The sequence below is a fragment of the Macrobrachium rosenbergii genome, chromosome 30, assembly GCF_040412425.1.
Source record: "Macrobrachium rosenbergii isolate ZJJX-2024 chromosome 30, ASM4041242v1, whole genome shotgun sequence".
Taxonomy (NCBI): domain Eukaryota; kingdom Metazoa; phylum Arthropoda; class Malacostraca; order Decapoda; family Palaemonidae; genus Macrobrachium; species Macrobrachium rosenbergii.
The window spans coordinates 36,591,441-36,612,015 of NC_089770.1; the positions used below are offsets into that span (position 1 = coordinate 36,591,441).

The 20,575-nt window shown below is 39.4% G+C and overlaps 1 long non-coding RNA gene across 2 annotated transcripts in view; it reads right to left on the bottom strand.

The window, feature by feature from the left end:
• The window catches only part of LOC136854822 (uncharacterized), a 33,423-nt gene that overhangs the window by 12,019 nt on the left and 829 nt on the right, over positions 1–20,575 (bottom strand). The window contains exon 2 of one of the 2 annotated variants that reach the window (XR_010857817.1): positions 17,942–18,110. This is a non-coding gene — a long non-coding RNA (uncharacterized lncRNA). Of the gene's footprint in view, positions 1–8,761; positions 9,026–17,941; positions 18,111–20,575 lie in introns of those variants that run through there. The other variant, XR_010857818.1, reaches the window with a different exon arrangement.

A 20,575-nucleotide genomic window follows, 5' to 3' on the forward strand; every position in this document is an offset into this window, starting at 1 on the left:
CTTCTCCTCACTACCTAACCCAAACCTATCCTCCTTTATCACACCTAGATCTTGATCTTGACTAACATTATCAACATTAAATTTATCAATAATACAAGGGGGCTGGGGGGAGAATCCTGCACTGCCTGCTCCGCGCCAAGTGGGCCGGCAGACCCTACCCACTTGGAGGCTTGTGGTTCTGCCATTACCCTCAGCACCCATTAGGGCTGGTTCTGGAACAGGATTAGACATCCTAACACTACTACTATCCCTATCTGAGAAATGTTGAAGACTAGCTATTAAATTTTCCATACTACTTACAATCCTATCCTCTATCTGTTTGACTACCTCTGAACTCGCTAAATCCATCAAATGATCTGTAGCAGAAGCCTTAGACACTTGAGGTAACGAGAATCTGACCGACGTCTGCCGCCCTTACTAGCCAAAGACTTGCAATGACGAATGTAATCCTCCGTCTCTGTGCCTTCCAATCAGAACATTCAACACAGTGAGTCTGGACATCACATATAACCTTCCTAGATACCTGACAGAATGTCTAACGTGTCTCAAGGTACTCATCCGTCTCTGGCAGGAAGAAGAAGCGATGAGCTCCAGCATCCACAGTCGTAGGGGCAGTCGAGGTCGACGTCGAAGCCGAAGGCGAGTTATAGTAGAAGGTGAAAGAGTCCATGATGACCAATCGAGACCAGGAACCAGCGAGTCCAATTCTAAAAGATGTTCCACATCGAAGATATCCAGAAAAACCAGAAGAAACCGGTAAATACAATCCAGGTCATCACCAGAGGTCCAAAATACAAAGAGAAGTCGGGCAATAGGATTAAAACCTCTCACTGCAGAAAGAAACAACCTTCCAGCAGCAAGAACAAAAAGCAATTGACGAAAATGGGGCGTGTCGGCGCACACCTGCGTCAGCGTTGCCAACCGTTTGTTATGGTAGCTCAAGTGACAAGATTTTACCTGCAGCGTTGGTAATGCTGGCTGTTAAAATTCACAATAGTGGATTGGTAATTGAGAGTTGTTCGGGCTAGTGGATTAAGGGCGAATTCAGGTGTTCAGGGAGTGTACTGCAATACCTCTCTCTGCCTCTGGGGTCACCAATTCCCTATGTCAAGAGTTTACTCTTGAACTCTGGCTACACATCAGATAGGTACTAATCAGTGAGGATGTGATGAGAGTGCACTCTCATAATATCTAGGTAATGTTCGAATTCTAACAAGACACAGTAACACACCTTACAAGAATACCACCTCAGTATACCATGACAGAAACTTCAATTTACTGTTGTGGAAGGCTACAGCAACCTCCAAAGTTTGAGAACATATTTACGCAGTGACCAACCAACATGGGGACACTAACTGAACAGCTTAGTTAAAAAAAAACCATCACAAATAAAACCATATCTACCTGCACACAAAATGCACCAAATAAATTATATTAGGGGACGCTGACCACTACTAACAACACACAACAAGATACAATGACATACAAAAATTAATAACAGTTCTATAATGTATCCAGTACTCTGTAGTTTATTCTCAAGGCCAATAACCTTCCACTCTGTAAAGACTAAAAGTAACAATGGTTTGAAAACACCGTCTTTGAAAACAACAGATATGACAAGCCTAAGATTTAAAATACAATTATTGTATTCTCTTCTATTCTACTGGTCACTTTTGGAACTCAGAATAAGACAGAATAAATAGCCTGCATCACCCAAGATACTTTAGATATAACTAGAGTTACTCCTCCAAATCTTCAAGGGTTAGGACCACCTGCCTTCTTGGATTTGGAAATTCACCAACAATTTAAGGCCCCTTGAAAGATTGGGGCATTCAACCAGCATATATAAGCTAGCTTAGGCTAATGGACTTCTACCAACTAGTGGTTTAGAAGCAGGAAAACTGAACTCAGATCAACTTGGATTACGTAACAATAGTTACCATTAACTGGTACACAAAGTCACAAACATCAGAAGTCTCTTTACACATGGCCAAATCCCTGAGTCACAACTCCCTCAGTACCACCACCAAGCCTAAACACAGTATAGTATCTCACGTCCTGGGTAGGGTCTTTGCAATGACTCCTTAGCCTTCATTTGAAATATTTGAACAAACACCAACATTCACCGTGCCATTTTGTTATCTACTGTACAGTATTTTGAATATACATGCACAGCTTATTATGTTTAACTAAATCACAATTTGCCTAAAACGCTGTTTCATCCTAGGTAAAAAACAAAACAATACAAAATTTAGAAAGTATTTTATAAATTCAGGAAATAATGATTCACCAGCAGTTGCTGCAAAAAAAAATAAATAAATAAAATACTCCTTTAAAACATATGCCATGGTCTAGGATAGGCCTGACTAACCAACCTGGGGCTAATTCTTGAAAAAAAAAAAAAAAAAAAAAACTGACCTAACCTAGCCTAAGGTACATCAAGAATGTTTTACTTAGCAATTAAAAATAAACAGTTTTTTAAACACTCGTCTAATGAAGGCTCCTCAGTAAAAAAAAAAAAATTACTGTATTGGTTTTTGTTTAAATCGACTAGGAAAGCCTCTTAAGCAGTGGCCTCGCTATGGGGGGCCCGGGCGCCCCAGTCAGATACTTGGCCCTCCCCCAGTTGAAATTCCCTTTGTGGCTAAACTTTAACCTTTAAAGTATATTTGATACATCTGCATATAATAAGAGATGAGAATAGTCAATTCTACTAATTACAGAATTAGTACATTAGTTTTGTGTAATTTTCTTTGGCCCCCAAAAATATCTTGGCCCTACCTAGGGGCCCCCACTGATGGAATGCCAGCCACCATGCCACTGCTCTTAAGCAAAAAATGCACTATATTGGTTTTTATTTAAATGGCTATACAAGACTGTTTAAAACTTTCAATAGACATATAAAAAAATTAGCCTGACTTGATTTAAACACTTCTAAGAAAGCCTCTTATGTAAAAAATGTATATTGGTTTTTATTTAAACATCCCCACACGACTGTTTAAAACTCACTCTCTCTCATATATATATATATATAATATATATATATATATATATATATATATATATATAATATATATATATATATATATATATATATATATATATATATATATATATATATATATATATATATATATATATATAAATTATACATCTAGTCTGTATGTAAAAGCAAAAATGTATATACAGTATAACTTTCAATATATAAAAAATAGCCTAACCTGTTTCAAACACTTGAAAGGGAAAACCTCCTAAGTAAATAAATAAATGTATATATTTTTAAGGGTTTTACGACTGTTTAAAACTCTCAAGGTATACATAATATAAAAGTATTCTGAGAGGGAATGAGAACAATTACGATTTGGGGGAGGTACTTTCCCACATAGCCGAAGGAGCTGAATTGACTAACCTAAGGGAAATTGAATTAACTGGAATTGAACTGAAACTGTGAAAATAAGAGGTCAAATGGAATAAACGAATAAAAATGAGTAAATGTAAATTTCTCGCTTTAAATCAGTGACCTAATGGAGTACCAATCTAAAAATGAGGGTTTTGTCATGACGAGAGACATTTACGTGCGTTTCGCCAAACTTCCATTCTAAGAAAAAATTTCATGGAATATTAAGGTCGTTGTTATATAACAAAACTGGTGGAATTACCTCTATTTACTAAACATGATTTTTATGTATAACTTGTTATTGATCAATATTTTAAAGAGTTTTTCAATATCATATTTACGAAACGTGGCATACATGTTGCCACATCTACAATCTCGATTCTCCAAACAAAAGTATTGACATCTGTATCTGTCATTAAAAACAATAACCCTTCATTAATCTCTTAAGAATGGTCAAATCTTATAAGCTGGGTCCTTTATGGTGAAGGTGAGAATTATGTAGATTAAAACATAGTTGAAGGTCAAACACGTGTGTGTGTGTTGTAATGTGTGTGTGTGTGTGTGTGTATGTGATTAAATGGTTAAAAGATGTTTGTTGACTGAACTTTTCTGTAAATAGAGAAATTTTAGTATGAAAATGTTTTTCCATCTTTGACGTTATTTTTTTTCTTGTGTATATTGTTCCAAGACAACAGTCAACTGTATGGAGAAAAATATTCAGGGATAAGATGAAAAAATAAATCAAATACAAAGGTTAGGATTGAAACTGATCTGGCATTGCCAAACATCGATCTGGCATTGCCAAACATCAATCTATTAACATTTTTAATGAGGTAAAAACCAGTAGTTTAGTAACTGAAAGTAATAAATTTGCTCCAAGAATGATTGAATCGTGACTTTTGTACACAGAGCCCGATGACAATTGTGTTAAACCAGTCATTAACATTAACCTTATAAAGTGAAGAAATGTGGCTTTCCCAAGACAGTTCTCTGACCTCGTGTCTCGGGCCAGGCGCATTGTATATAATGAGCTACAGTTGTCATTATAGGACAATACAGCCTTTTTGCAGTCGTCATGGATGGTCAGAGTTTCTCACTGGGAGTCATTCAAGGACAAGCAAGGAAAATTATTCATAATGTGACAAGGTACTTCACAATGGAGAAACAAAACAGAGGACCCATTACTAATGTTGCGAATGCAACTCTTACGTGGGGTGGGAGGCAACAAGCGTCAGTAAAGCTAGTTGAACGAATATGTAAAGAATATGCACGAGTCGCAGAATCATTTTAACCCAGTTTACTTGATAAAGAAGAGAAAAGATCAAAACCTGTGACTGGTTTGGATGACTTCAGCAAATGTTTGCTTCGCGGATAATTCTCCAATTTACGAGAGGAAAGAAATTCCAACCATTAACAAAGTGTTGTCTGAAATGAGGAAAGAACAGTTTCAAAGGTGGTAGAAATCTTTAAGAAAAATAGTGAAAAGAATTGGTTTCCAGTACACAAACTCGATGGTAGAAAATTTTTGATGGAACGATATTGAAAGTGCAGTGCTTGGTGGACAAGATTCCTAGAAAAAATGCAAAACGTCAAAAGGAACCAAGAAATGTAATTTATCTAGATGAGACTTGGGTTAACCAGAATTATACTGTGGGGAAATGCTGGAAAGATAATAAATCAGAGAATGCTTCTGGAATTAAAATGTGCCGTCAGGAAAAGGTGGCAATACACTTATAATTCTACATGCAATAACTCTGCATGTGGTTTCATTCCAAACGCTGAGCTTACATTCACAAAAAATGATGGTGATTATCACCGTCAAATGAACCATAAGTATTTGAAGAATGGTTTCGTTGCCAGTTGCTCACATTGTGCATACCTCCAGCTTCAGTTATTGTGATGGATAATGCTCCATATCATTCAAGTAAAGTAGAAAAAGTACCAACGATGTCAAGCAAAAACTGCATTCATTATGACCTCATCTCTAAAGGTGCGAAACCAACAGAGAAAATGTTGAAAAGTCAACTTTTAGAGATGGTAAAGTCCTATACTCTGTTAAAATAAAAACCACGTATGTCGTAGATAAAATTGCAGCAAAAATGGGCATGAAATTATTCAAACTTCAAAATACCATTGCCAATACAACCCGATAGAACTAATTTGGGGCCAAGTGAAAAGTTTCATAATAAAATTAAAACAATTTTAAGATGACAAATCTATCGGAACTTACTAAAGAAGCTCTGGATACTGTGACACCTGAAAATTGGGAGAAGGCCGTAAGACACGCCGAGCAATTGCAAGTGGAAGATGCAGCAAAAGATATTTTTTTAGACAAATATATTGACTCATTTATTATAAGTCTTGACTCTTCAGATGAGAGTCTTCCGATGAGGCAGTCCTCTTAAAATCTCTCGTCTTTATAAAGCCAAATCTGTATTGTTCTCATTGTAAACCATTGTACATGTATATGATCACAAACTGAAATAAAGTGAATCATTATCATTCTTATTTATTAGATATACTGTATTTATTACTTGAATGTTTCTGAAAATAAAGAAATGTTTAATGTATGAAATTTACCATATCCGTGATTTCCAATTTAGTTTTGTCTCTTTTGTAGATTGTTGATAAATAAGTTAAGAATAAAAAAACTGTTTCAATAACTCTGAATTTTAATGAATACACACCATATGATAAATATTTATCTGAATAAAATAAAAAAAAACTTATACCAGCGAACCCTTCTAAGACAATTGGGTTGGGCATTCCCCTCAAAATCTGAAAAAATAATCTGTACTGGACATAGGTTTTGACCTTAGGGTAATGTTTCCCTTGGGGATTAGTAAGGAATACAGAGCTTTGACTTTACCACCTCTACAAAGAACTTAAAGATATGGCAAAGTGTGTTTTCAGTTTTAGACATTTTTTCCAAACCCTCACCTTAGATTGGTACTACTTTAGTATGAAAATGTTTTTCCATCTTTGAGTTATTTTTTTCTTGTGTATTTGTTCCAAGACAACAGTCAACTGAATATGGAGAAAAATATTCATGGGATAAGATGAAAAAAAATAAATCAAATACCGTGGTTAGGATTGAAAAATCTGGCATTGCCAAACATCGATCTGGCATTGCCAAACATCAATCTATTAACATTTTTTAATGAGGTAAAGGGAGTAGTTTAGTAACTGAAAGTAATAAATTTGCTCCAAGAATGATTGAATCGTGACTTTTGTACACAGAGCCCGATGACAATTGTGTTAAACCAGTCATTAACATTAACCTTATAAAGTGAAGAAATGTGGCTTTCATCTGTGCACTTCTCTGACCTCGTGTCTCGGGCCAGGCGCACGGGTATATAATGAGCTACAGTTGTCATTATAGGACAATAAAAGGATACAGCCTTTTGCAGTCGTCATGGATGGTCAGAGTTTCTCACTGGGAGTCATTCAAGGACAAGCAAGGAAAATTATTCATAATGTGTCAAGGTACTTCACAATGGAGAAACAAAACAGAGGACCCATTACTAATGTTGCGAATGCAACTCTTCAGACAGCTGAGGCAACAAAACGTCAGTAAAAGGTACTGTTGAACAATATGTAAAGAAGCTACGAGAGTCGTTAGAATTATTTGGTAACCCAGTTTAAAAGAGATAAAAAGAGGAAAAGATCAAAACCTGTGACTGGTTTGGATGACTTCGACAAATGTTTGCTTAATTCGGATAATTCTCAATTTTACGAGAGGAAAGAAATTCCAACCATTAACAAAAGTGTTGTCTGAAATGAGGAAAAGAACAGGATTCAAAGGTGGTAGAAATCTTTAAGAAAAATAGTGAAAGAAATTGGTTTCACATACGCAAAACTCGATGGTAGAAAATTTTTGATGGAACGATATGACGTGCAGTGCTTGCGAACAAGATTCCTAGAAAAAATGCAAAAAAAAGAGAACCGAAGAAATGTAATTTATCTAGATGAGACTTGGGTTAACCAAATTATACTGTGGGGAAATGCTGGAAAGATAATAAATCAGAAAATGCTTCTGGAATTAAAGTGCCGTCAGGAAAAGGTGGCCGACTTATAATTCTAAACAGGCTCTGCATGTCATCAAATGCTGAGCTTACATTCACTGCAAAAATGATGGTGATTATCACCGTCAAATGAACAAATTATTTGAAGAATGGTTTCGTTGCCAGTTGCTCCTGAACATACCTCCAGCTTCAGTTATTGTGATGGATAATGCTCCATATCATTCAAGGAAAGTAGAAAAAGTACCAACGATGTCAAGCAAAAAGGCAGTCATTACAGAGTGGCTCATCTCTAAAGGTGCAAACCAAACAGAAAATGTTGAAAAGTCAACTTTAGAGATGGTAAAGGTGAACTCTGTTAAAATAAAAACCACGTATGTCGTAGATAAAATTGCAGCAGAAAATGGGCATAAATTATTCGCTTCCTCCCTACCATTGCCAATACAACCCGATAGAACTAATTTGGGGCCAAGTAGAAAAGTTTCATAAAAGGAAAATCTAAACAATTTTAAGATGACAAATCTATCGGAACTTACTAAAGAAGCTCTGGATACTGTGACACCTGAAAATTGGGAGAAGGCCTCCCAACGCCGATACAATTGCAAGTGGAAGATGCAAAAAAGATATTTTGATAGACAAATATATTGACTCATTTATTAAAAGTCTTGACTCTTTGATGAGGAGTCTTCCACAAAAGTCCTCTTAAAAAACTCTACAAATCTTTAACAGCTGTTCTGTATTGTTCTCATTGTAAACCATTGTACATGTATTCAGTGATCACAAACTGAAATAAAGTGAATCATTATCATTCTTATTTATTAGATATACTGTATTTATTACTTTTCAATGCTTCTGAAAATAAAGAAATGTTTAATGTATTTTACCATATCCGTGATTTCAGATTTAGTTTTGTCTCTTTTTATGATTGTTGATAAATAAGTTAAGAATAAAAGAACTTTTCATAACTCTGAATTTTAAGACCAATACACACCATATGATAAATATTTATCTGAATAAAGGAAAAATAAACTTATACCAGCGAACCCTTCTAAGACAATTGGGTGGGCATTCCCCTCACCCGTGTCTGAAAGGAGGATAATCTGTACTGGACATAGGTTTTGACCTTAGGGTAATGTTTCCCTTGGTAAGAATACAGAGCTTTGACTTTGACCTCTACAAAAACTTAAAGATATGGCAACGTGTGTTTTCGGTTTTAAACACGCCTAAACCCTCACCTTAGATTGGTACTACTTTAGCAAAATGTCAACTGGTTTCTGTCATGTTTCCGGCATTTACAGTCATATTTCGCTAACTAAAACTATTTCCCACGTGTAATAATTACCTTAGATATTAAGAGGAGACTGTCGCTGATAATATATTAAACCAACGGCGTCTCTATGTCCATAATAACGTGCATAACTCGTTAATAAATAGTAAAGCCTAAGATGTTGACGGTAAGGGAGACGGGTAGCGAATGGCCTCCGCTAGGATCCTCTACATACGAATGTATAAACGACGCAATATAAAACATGCGAGCATCGATACTTAGGGCACAATAAGGGATCGAATTCTACTATGGAGGATGTAGTAGAGTCAATATCTTTATGTAGTTTAAATAGGGTTCAATACTAATCACGAGGCATACATTGTAATACTTATATGCAGCAATGCAACAATACCGTAGATTTGGTTTCACTTTCTCGTGATCTGAAATTCAAAAACATGTCCACAGCAATATGTATGTGGTATATTTCTATACAGAGGAAGCTTCCTCCCGCCAACTTGATCAATTGGACTCTTCAGCCAGAATAAGCACAGAAATAATATACAGTGAGGACAAAGGTGTTGTCCTAAATGTATTATTATTTCTGTTTATTATTCTGGCTGAAGAGGCCAACTGATCAAGTTGGCGGAAGCTTTTGTACCAATATATTACACACTACTGTGGACTTTACTTTTCCATTACGATATTAATAATGTTCCATTTGCTTAATTATGTTAATGTTTAGGTGAATCTTGATAAGGTTCCAGATTTGGTGGAAAGACAACGCCCACCCTTTCCCAAGACAGTTGGCTACACACTTTTAATGTAATATAAGTATTGTAATGCCTGGCTTTGTTATGATTAAGTGTGTCGGCAAAGGTCCAAATTTCGTGGAAAACAACCCCCTCCCTCCCCCCTGCAAACAGACGTGGCTAAACACTTTTAATGTAATGAGACAGGGGTGTTCCTAGACATTTTGGGGCCCGGGGGGCACTGTCCCATTTGGGCCCTCTTATGGGGTGGGAGGCGAGCCAAACCAGCTGGTGCAGCTGGTGGAGTGTTGGGGGGTTTTTTTAGATATGAGCAATGGTAGGATCATTTTAAAGGCACTTGTAAATGCAAACTTCAGAAATTTAGATTGTCCTGTCACAGCAGCAATGGTTAAATTTCGCATTTTGGGGCCCCCCTTCACTTTGGGGCCCGGGGGGCCATTTCAAACAGGTCCCCTCCTCGAACCCGACTCAGGAACGCCACTGTAATGAGAAGTGTTCCAATACCACATATGCTGCAATAGGTTACGTAAACGGAAAAAAATACGATATTGATACAACACCACGGGGTAATTTTTATGATTAACTTCGTTGGCAATGGTCCAAATTTGGTGGATAATAACCCCCTCCCGCTACCCAACCCTTTCCAAAAGGAACTCCACCCCATTCCACCATCCCTAAACACCAGGCTGGTTACGAGACAGCGTTATCTCTGGAGTACCTACTGTACATACGAGAAACCACAGCGCATTCAATTTCAATGGAAGGACAAGTATTGCAATACGACCTAATACGTTGCAATAACTTGCGTAAACGAAAAAAGGGTTGAATATACAGTTGACAAAATTGTAAAATGAAGAAAATAATATCCTGATGATGACATAACCGTCTTTTATGACAGCTGTCTTAACAGGTCTCACATTGTGCTCTGATAGGCCTACTGTGTGTGCATAACTATAAACACCGTTGGTGCTAGTAGTAACTAGGATTTTAGCAGGCTGGCTACGCCATTTCTGCTGGAAACCGACATTTTTTCATTACCATTTTTCAAACCAGAGCGTAACTCACTTATGCCTACTCCATCAGTGCCAAGCCTTAAGGAAAACTCCTAGTTAGGCCTATGTTTCGTTCTCCTGCTTCACAAAATCACTTTAGAAGTCCCTTTTTCTTTATATAAACGATCGAAAAGGCACTACCGAAAGTTTAGGGGTAAATTGCAAAGGAAATGATAGCCAAAGATGACAAATATAAACACTATATCATCAAATGCACACCACAAATACGAAAGGCTATCTATAATAGAGGTGACAAATTGTTTACACTGTATAGCCGCTTGCAAAGGACACGACTGTTACATGCCCTATCAATGCTATAAATGTCAGGAATTTGGTCATAGCGCAACAAATTGTAGACCAAGCTTGCCTAGATATGGTGAAAATCACAAGTCAAATGAATGTGCTGGCAACATCTTCAAGTGTAAAAATTGTGTAAAGAAAGTTCATAGTGATGCCAAACATAAAACATATGATGGCAATAAGTGCACAGTATATATAAAGAATGTGTCAAAGGTGAAAAATAATACGGACCATGGCTTTCACTAATAATCTTCCTTGCAATTTAATAAACACGCAGCCTGTAGGAAATAAAACTAACACTATTAGAAATCTTATAAAGGATCACAATCTAGATATATGCAAGCTAACGGAGACTTGGCTAAGCAATAATGTAAGTGGCTATTCTAAAATAAACAAAATGACGCCAGGGTCTCGCAACTTATACCATGTACCGAGAAAAAAAAAAAGTGGTGGAGAGGGAATCTTTGTTAAAAAAGTGTACAAAGTATCTTTACTGAACCAAAATGTGTTCAGTACATTTGAATACATCAACACCAAAATTACACACATAAACAAACACATACAAATCATAACAGTTTGTAAACCACCAAGCACAGAGAGATCATTCCTAGATGAATTCAGTGACTTCCTCGACTTGCTAGTGTAAGGGCGTCAAATTGCGCCTCTCTTTCCTTGTGTTTCTCCTTTTCAGATGTACATTAATCACGTCATGTATTTTACCTGTCTTTATTTCAGATTCTTTGTGTACCTCATCTTATGCATCATTGTACAGCCTTTCCACTAGTGTGAGGCTTCAAGGAAAGTCAGAGGTACAAGACTGATGCTTTATTATTCTCGACAGGTGTTTATAAGACAAAAAGCGGACGGAAAGGTAGCGGGCAATCCGAGACCCCCTGCGGCGTCCATACAAGATTTGTGTTTTTTAGCAAGCATAAAAATACATACATTTGTTACATGACATATATAAGGTAGATATACATATCGGCAAAAACCTAGCCTAACCTACCCTCCCTCATAGCAGCAAACAGAATTCCCATCCGCACTTATGGCACAACAACTCAGGCTATCTCAATCCTGGGGCGCAGATACCACTGGCCTTTCGTCGTAGCGGATGTTAAGTTCCCTCTGCTGGGCGCGAATTTCCTAGGGCACCATGGACTCCTAGTCGACGTCACCAGACAGAGCCTCCTCGACACAGGGACATGCCATTCCCATCAGCTCCACCCCGCGCCCACAGTTCTCCACAAGCAGGGGCCTGCTCTGGCTGCCTCCATGATTAAGATGCTTCATCCAATAATTGCTCCTCTAATTATTGTCTTGGGGGGGAGTATTTGTAAGGGCGTCAAATCGCGCCTCTCTTTCCTTGTGTTTCTTCTTATACACGGCATTGATGTCTCTGTCGTTGTCATCACAGTCTTCCTCCGACAGGTTGCAGGCTCCCAGGAACTATACAAGGCCACCAAGGCTTTGACACACTCCCCAAGACAATAATTAGAGGAGCAATTATTGAATGAAGCATCTTAATCATGGAGGCGCTGAGGCAGCCGGAGCGGGCCCCTGCTTGTGAAGAACTGCAGGCGCGGGGTAGAGCTGACACCTGAGACGGCTGGACGCATTTTCTGGGCCGTCCCGGGCCCGGCTTTGGTGCGGAAGTGGGTGCACCTTCAGGCAGGTATTGCGGGGGAACTCTGGAGTACCTGCCTACTTCTTCGCTTAACTTCTCTGTCTAACAGGAATGCAAGTTTCAGCCTGTCGATGGTGATCCAGTCCTCCCACCCGTGGATGTCAAGGAGGAATGCTTTGCTGGCCTGCCTGATGACTCGGTGGGGGCCCTGTAGGGCCTGGTTAAGAGCGGGAGTGTAAGGCGGATGGGCTGTAGGTGATGGTTCTGTCGGTGAAGGTCTTGTGGCAGGGCGTGAACTTTTGCGCAAGCTCCCTCAACCTCAGGAGGGGTGTTGGCGCTGTTGGTCAACGGCGGAAGAATTCTCCAGGTGTGGCCAGTGTTTCCCTGTAGACTTTCTCAGCCGGGGAAGCGTCGCCATTTGCTCTTGGTGCAGTGCGGAGACCTAGCAGGACCCAGGGCAGCTGTTCCTTCCACTTCTTGTCGGTGCAGTGTGCCATGAGGGCTGCTTTAAGAGAGCAGTGCGCCCTCTCGACCATGCCGTTCACTGCAGGGTTGTATGCCGTTGTGCTGTGTAGAGTTGTACCCATCAGGCGTGCCAAAGAGACCCAAAGCTCTGACAAGAAGGCAGGGTCCCTGTCTGTGGTGATGCTGTCCGGCACTTGGAAGTGGCTTATCCAACTGGAGAGGAGGGCCTCTGCGCATGATGTTGCTGATGCCTCATCCATGGGGGTTGCTTCAGGCCAGCGGGTGGAGCGGTCTATGATCGTCAGGAGGTATCTGGCTCCTCCCGACTGCGGAAGGGGCCCAATGGCACCAATGTTGATGTGGCCGAACCACCAACGAGGCTGAGGGAAATCACCGATCCTGGATTCAGTGTACCGGGATGTTTTGCTCGTCTGCCACGATGCAGCTCCTTGCCCACTGGCGGACGTCCTTGTTGATGCCATGCCAGATGAACTTGTCAGTCATGAGGCGTGCCATTGTACTCCACGATGGATGGGAGAGGCCGTGGACGATGTTGAACATTTGTTTCCTCCTCGATGTGGGCACCAGGGGCGTGGGCGGCCTGTGCTGGTGTCGCAGAGGAGAGTTGTGTCCGAGTTTGCTAAGGGCACGTCTTCCCACTTGAGGGCCGTCACTGCTGTCCTGTAGTCCGCCATCTTCTTAGTCGATGCCGAGGTGATGGGAATTGATCTCTATTCTTGACAGAGCATCAGCCACTGGGTTTTTCTTGCCAGGGACATAGTTGGTGGTGCAACTGAACTTGGAGATGGTGGTTAGGTGCCGCTGTTGCCTTGCAGACCAAGCGTCCCCCCTTTTGCAAATGCATGCACCAAGGGTTTGTGGTCTGTTAGGATTGTGAATTTGGTTCCCTCTAGCAGGTACTTGAAGTGCCTCACGGCCTGCTAGATAGCCAGCAGCTCTCTGTCGAAGGCGCTGCAGCAGGTCTCAGCTGACAAAAACTTGTGGCTAAAGAAGGCCAGGGGTTGGGGCGTGCCGTTCACCAGTTGCTCTAGTACTGCACCGCAGGCGATGTTGCTGGCGTCCGTTGCCAACCTGAGGGCAGCGGCAGGGTTGTGGCGAGTTAAGGTGGTGGCACTGGAGAGGGTCCTTTTTGTCTGGATGAATGCCTGCTGCTGCGGAGCTTCCCACGTTAGTGTTTTCGGTTTCCCCTTCAGGATTGACGTCAGGGGGTACATGATGTGGGTGATGTCTGGGATGAAGCGCTGGTAGTAATTTATCATCCCAAGGAATTCCTGAAGGGCCTTGATGGTTTGGGGTTCTGGGAAATTTTCTATAGCTTTTACTTTAAAGGCGGTGGGGCGCACTCCTGCTGGGGAAATCTCGTGGCCCAGGAAGTCTATTTCCCAAAGATGCATTTGTTGAACCTGACAACTAATCCATTGTCCTGCAGGCGTTTCGTGACAGCGCGGACGTGGCGAAGGTGTTCCTCTGGGGACCTGGAAAAAATGAGGATGTCGTCGATGTAGCAGATGCAGAAGGGAAGATCTCCCAAGATGGTATCCATCAGGTGCTGGAAGGTGCCGCCTGCATTCCTGAGACTGAAGGTGGAATAGGAAAATGTGTAGCTTCCGAAAGGTGTGATGATGGCAGTCTTTGGGATGTTGTCGGGATGCACAGGGACTTGGAAGGGCGCCAAATCGCGCCTCTCTTTCCTTGTGTTTCTCCTTTTCAGATGTACATTAATCACGCCATGTATTTTACCTGTCTTTATTTCAGATTCTTTGTGTTACCTCATCTTATGCATCATTGTACGGCCTTTCTGCTGATATGTATATCTACCTTTTATGTGTCATGTAACAAATGTTGTACGTATTTTTATGCTTGCTAAAAAACACAAATCTTGTATGGACGCCGCAGGGGGTCTCGGGACGCCCGCTACCTTTCCGTCCGCTTTTTGTCTTATAAACACCTGTCGAGAATAATAAAGCATCAGTTTCCGTGCTGGCACAAGGCCAGCTAAATCTAAAACAACTAATAAAGCATCAGTTTCGCACCTTGACTTTCCTTGAAGCCTCACAATAGCTGATACCAAAAATATACTGATTTGTGGTGACTTCCGCCTACATCTGGATGACAATGATGACAAAAATGTCAAAAAATTTATGAGAGTCACTTGAAAGCCACGACCTCGTAAATGTTGTGAAAAAAGCAACATCATTATTGAACCATAACACTAACCTAGTGATACAAAACACACAACGAGATTGTGAGAGACATACAAGTTGAGCCTGGATGGGTGATATCTCCAATACATAAACTAGTTATATTTAGTATAAATAAATATCTGGAAACGTTATACACTGAAAAAAACTATCACTTACAGAAGCAAAACCAACTTTAAAGCTGATGAATTTATTGTTGAGAGCATAAAGAAAATAAGAGAAACAAGCCAGGAGTGCAGGTGTAATTTGAGGACTACCTTGACAGGTGGCAAATTATGTGTCAGCTGTTTTGCATTCTACAGCAAAAGTATATTGGCGTCAAGCTACAACGATAAATGTCCAGAAGCAACAAGGCAAATAATAGTTAAAGAAAATGCCAAATGGTTTAACAGTGAATTACATGAAGCTAAGAAAAAGAAAAGAAAAATGGAAGATCTATGGAAAAGATCGAAAAATAAAAAAAGTAGTGAAAATTGGCCACTGTATAAAACAGCTAGAAATCATTACAACGACTTGATTATGAAAACCAAGAAAATATATAACAATAAAATGTTCAGTGTAGAGAAAAATCCCCCCAAAATCCTTGACAATTTAGCCAGAATGTTGGGACTTAAGAAGTTCTACCTGACTTAACTAGTGACTACAAAAACCTGGCCGATAACTTTGTGAACTACTTTGAAGAAAAAATTGAAAGAATCTGTCATCCAGCCAATTAATTGTCTTTCACATGTGGCATCGTGACTTTTCACCCATCACCCTGCTTGCACAGCCACGGGTGATTGTTGCGTATATAATACATTCTCCATTCATGCTGGAGCAGTGATACTGTCCTTGATGATAACAGACCCTGCCCTTGGCAATGGGGTCATCAGACTGCTTACCACGATTCTGAAGCCTGAGAAACTCGGGGGACAATGGTAGCTTTCATGAAAAAAAATACTATTCATGCCTGGAACTCTCACATACACACACACAACAGTCGATCTCCGTACCAACTGCGCTAAAGGGCACCATGAAAGAGAATGCCCTCTGCTTGCCTACAAAAAGGCAACCTGTTTCAAGTGCAAAGGGCATCATCATACTGTATCCATCCAGCCATTGTCTGATTAGGAGAAAGTTTACTGACGATGGGATTCTTCAAGATTTGAGAGAGAAGAACAAGGCAAGGTCACCCACAACCAAACCCACCCACCATTAATAGCCCTGTAAGGACAGGATTGAGTGACATACTGGCTGGGTGTTGACTGGTTTACTGGTAGTTCCTTACTGAATGAAACGTACATGTTGTTGTTGTTGTTTTAGATTTAGCTGGCCTTGTGCCAGCACGGGCTCTTGCTCCTAGAGCAGCCCGTAAAAAACGTACAGAATCTTCGAAGATGTTATTAGCCTGTGAGAGCGGTAAAGTAGCATCTACACACAGACAGAGCAAAACAGAGGTAATGTTTTCGGACATCCGTGTTTGTCGGCAGACAAACAGATGGCGATTGTGAGAGACATCAAAAAGTACAGTGATAAAACATATATCAATGGAAAGGCCAGGAAATTCTACATATGGCCAATTGCATGAGATTCGAGACAGATTAATGAATACAATGCAGTAGCATAATATATGTGAAATGGCGAGACGTTTGGCGTCTTCACAAACAGAAACATACATACAGTTTGATACAGAAGATTCGGTGGAACATTATGAGTACGTGATTAGAATGCTTGCATGGCAATGCCAGTAGTGGTCATTGTACATATACAGTACAAGACAACAATGGTTAGGGAGAAACAGATGGAAATATTGTATGGTAGAAAATGAGAGAAAATGGGATGCTCGTTTCTGTCTTGTCCCCTCCGATGGATGATTGTACAACATCAAGACACAATGTGTGCTGGAAAAGATTGTATGGTAGAAGTCAGGGAGAGAAAACAGATAAGTCTCTTGGATGCCCCATCCCCTCAAATAGCCAGCTTTATACACATCAGTAGTCTGTTAACAGAGCTAAAATCCCTATCGGAACCAGAGTTATTAATATTATTATTCAGAATATCAATATTATTATTCAAAAGATGAAATCTCTTCATATGGAACAAGGCCACCACAGGGGCCACTGACTTGAGATTCAAGAAGCGTCCATAAAATATGGTGATCATCTGAGAGAAGTAACAGAAGGTAATAAGAAATGCAGAAAGAAGAAGAGATCAGTTATTAAAAAAGGAAAAAAAATTGAATACCTATGAAACAGAGTTACTAAAAGCAATGTGAAGTGTGTCCTTGAAGACCTGCCGAGACTTACCTTCAAGGCAAGAAGGTCCTAAAGGAAAGTTGCGCAGGACCGCCTACCCTTTCCCATTCGATGATTATTATGCCTCTTTTGTTGGAGAGAGAGAGAGAGAGAGAGAGAGAGAGAGAGAGAGAGAGAGAGAGAGAGAGAGAGAGAGAGAGAGAGAGAGAGAGATAATTAATTCCAGATGTAGAGACAAGCCGAATGTATGTATACCTATTAAGCCAAAACTATCACCTAGGTACTACAGGTACCTCTGAAAAATCGTCTTGAAAACTGTCAAAAGTCATACGAGCCTTCGTACACAGAGCATTACAGAGCATATACAAAATGATCATGAGATGAAATAAGAAAGAGAGTTTTGGGAACGGGCAGAAACAGAACAATAAGGGAACACCATGGCTTTTGTTTACAACAGGATCAAGTCACGAACACAACTGAACATAATACTTCCAGTGAGACATTCACATCTAAATTAACTGTAAACTGCTTGGAAGATCTTTGGTTATACAACTGATTTTTTATTATACACTTGAACATAATACTTACAGTTAGACATTCACATCTAAATCAACTGTAAACTGCTTGGAAGATTTTTGGTCCAACGTCTAGATGGGAACAAGTTTGGGTGGCCTTCAAAGTCAAATTTAGACTGTTAAAATGTTATCTTCAGTGCCTTTATCAAAAATGAATGGCAATTTTGTGTAAATTAACCAACCTGAAATATAAGTAAAGACTGATGAAGGCACACTGCAATTACATATATTTCCAAAGACATAGTTTACTATGAATACAAGGTACTGTATCACAAACAGATATGAAACAACACAGGGTCTACATAAATACAAAATCACGAAACTATTTTCTTCAACCCCATTCTGCATGATGTTGGCCTGATGGAAATTTACAATAAATAGAAAGGAGAACCTTTGCAACCATTTTCAAATTCCATAGTTACAAACCATTGTTTTATAACAGTCTTGATTTCAACTTAGGAAACAATCAGAACAGAAATTGACCGTAAAAAGGTTTGAAAGGTGTAACAGGAGGAAAACCTCGCAGTTGCACTATGAAACAATTGTTATGAGAGGGTTTAAAGTCAGATGGAAGAAAGAGAACATAAATGGAGGTACAGTAAAAGGAATGAAAGGTGTTGCAGCTAGGGTCCAAAGGGACACTGCAAAGAACCTTAATTAATACCAACAGTGCACTGTATGAAGTGCACTGACAGCACTAGCCCCCTACAGGGGTACCAGAATCAGAGCCATCTGAAGGCATGAACATTTCTATGTCTATGTCTGCTGCAACTGGGGACAAGTCAGGACCAACCCTTATCTAAATCCTACATCTGAAGAGACAGAACCTCAACCTTAGCTTTTGATTATACAAATAAGCTGTTACTATCAAGCCTATTTTTAAAACACAGTAGCACCTCAGTTTAACAGACACTTTGGGGATCTGGCATTTCTGATAAGTAACAAGGTCTATGAAGTAACAAAGATCCTATATTACAGCCTGCACTTGATATTTTCTAGATATCTTATAGTTAACAGTAATTCCACATATAAGCCAGCCTGTACTTTACAATTAGCATGTACTTTAAGAGGTATATCTAAAAATTTACGTCTGAAATGGCAGCACAGGGAAAAATAATTGTAACGTGGTAGCCGTTAACTACGTAAGTCCCCTAATGAGGTCCACTAAGTTGAAGTAATACTATTAACATTATTATAATTACAATTCCATTTCATGTCAGTGTGAGAGAAACAATGGAAGTCATCACTGTTTAGCAATAATTGAATACTGAAGCAGATAGACCCAGTTCTTATCCTGCAATGAATTTGATTCCAAGTGCCAGTCACTGTACAAAGGCTGTCCTGAACATGTATTTTACAATGTGTTTTGCTGTACTGTGGGATGGAATGTATGAAAAAATCTGATATAAAATTAAGGCCTAAGGCCAAGAGCTGGGACTTATGAAATCATTCAAGTCTGAATGGAAAATTGAAAGTAAAAAGGTTTGAAAGGTGGAACAGGAGGAAAACATAGCAGCTGCATTATGCAGCAATTGTTAGGGGACGCTGCAAAGAAACCAAATGCCTATAGTGCACTGCGTGAGGTGCACTGGCTCCACTAGGAGGGTATTGCACTGTAGGTAATGCAACCTTACCTAACACAAGGCATAATACAGATACCACATCACCCTCAAGACAGTTGTTAAAACTTCAAAAGGATAAAAATACTTTAACTTTTATGAATACAGTTTCTGATACAAAGTTAATTGCTGGAGGCAATTAAAAGCCCTTAATCATTCAGGTAACAAGTAGCTCTATCTTCAAGCTTTACAAAAAAATTTCCATTGCTGAAAATACAACTCCACTACTGCACCACTGCTATGACCATTTAAATAGTTTGTATTAGTACAGTACTAACCTAACCCTACCAGCCAGCCATGCAGTTTCAGAATACATATACCATACAACCCTTGAGATTCTGCATTTAATACATGACCATTAATAGTTTTCAACACATGGATGTAACATCACAGTTGATATAGTCAGGCAAAACTTGGAAAGTCCAAAACCTTTTTTTGAAAAGCATTGGTTCATAGGCTGAATAAAAAATAACCTTGGTATTTATAACGGAGACAGCCACACGAAAATATCGTTTATTAATACAATTTTTAGACTAAACAATATAGAAAAAAAGTGTATAGAATGCAGCACAGGTGAGATAAGTTGAAAAATTGACAGAGATAATGAGAAATTTGCCATATTTTGCCTATATTTCTATATTCATCCCCGAGGGGCTGGTACTTAACACGGCATCCCAAGGGGCTTATGCCATGTTTAGCACTAGTCCCTGAGGGATGAATGTACAAACATGATCGAAAGACGGCAAATTTTTCATCTCCTTGGTCAATTTTAAAATGATCTCCCCTGTACTGCATTCTTTGCAAGCTTGAATTTCAAGTCAACGGCCTTTTGGTGGGCTTTGTTCCATATGAATAGGGTTCATCTGAATAATAATAATAATAATAATAATAATAATAATAATAATAATAATAATAATAATAATAATAATAATAATAATTCTATACACATTTTTCTAGGCTATATTGTTTAGCCTAAGGGCCACTTGAGATAGACAGACACACAGACACTGGTTCTGCCGACTACAGCA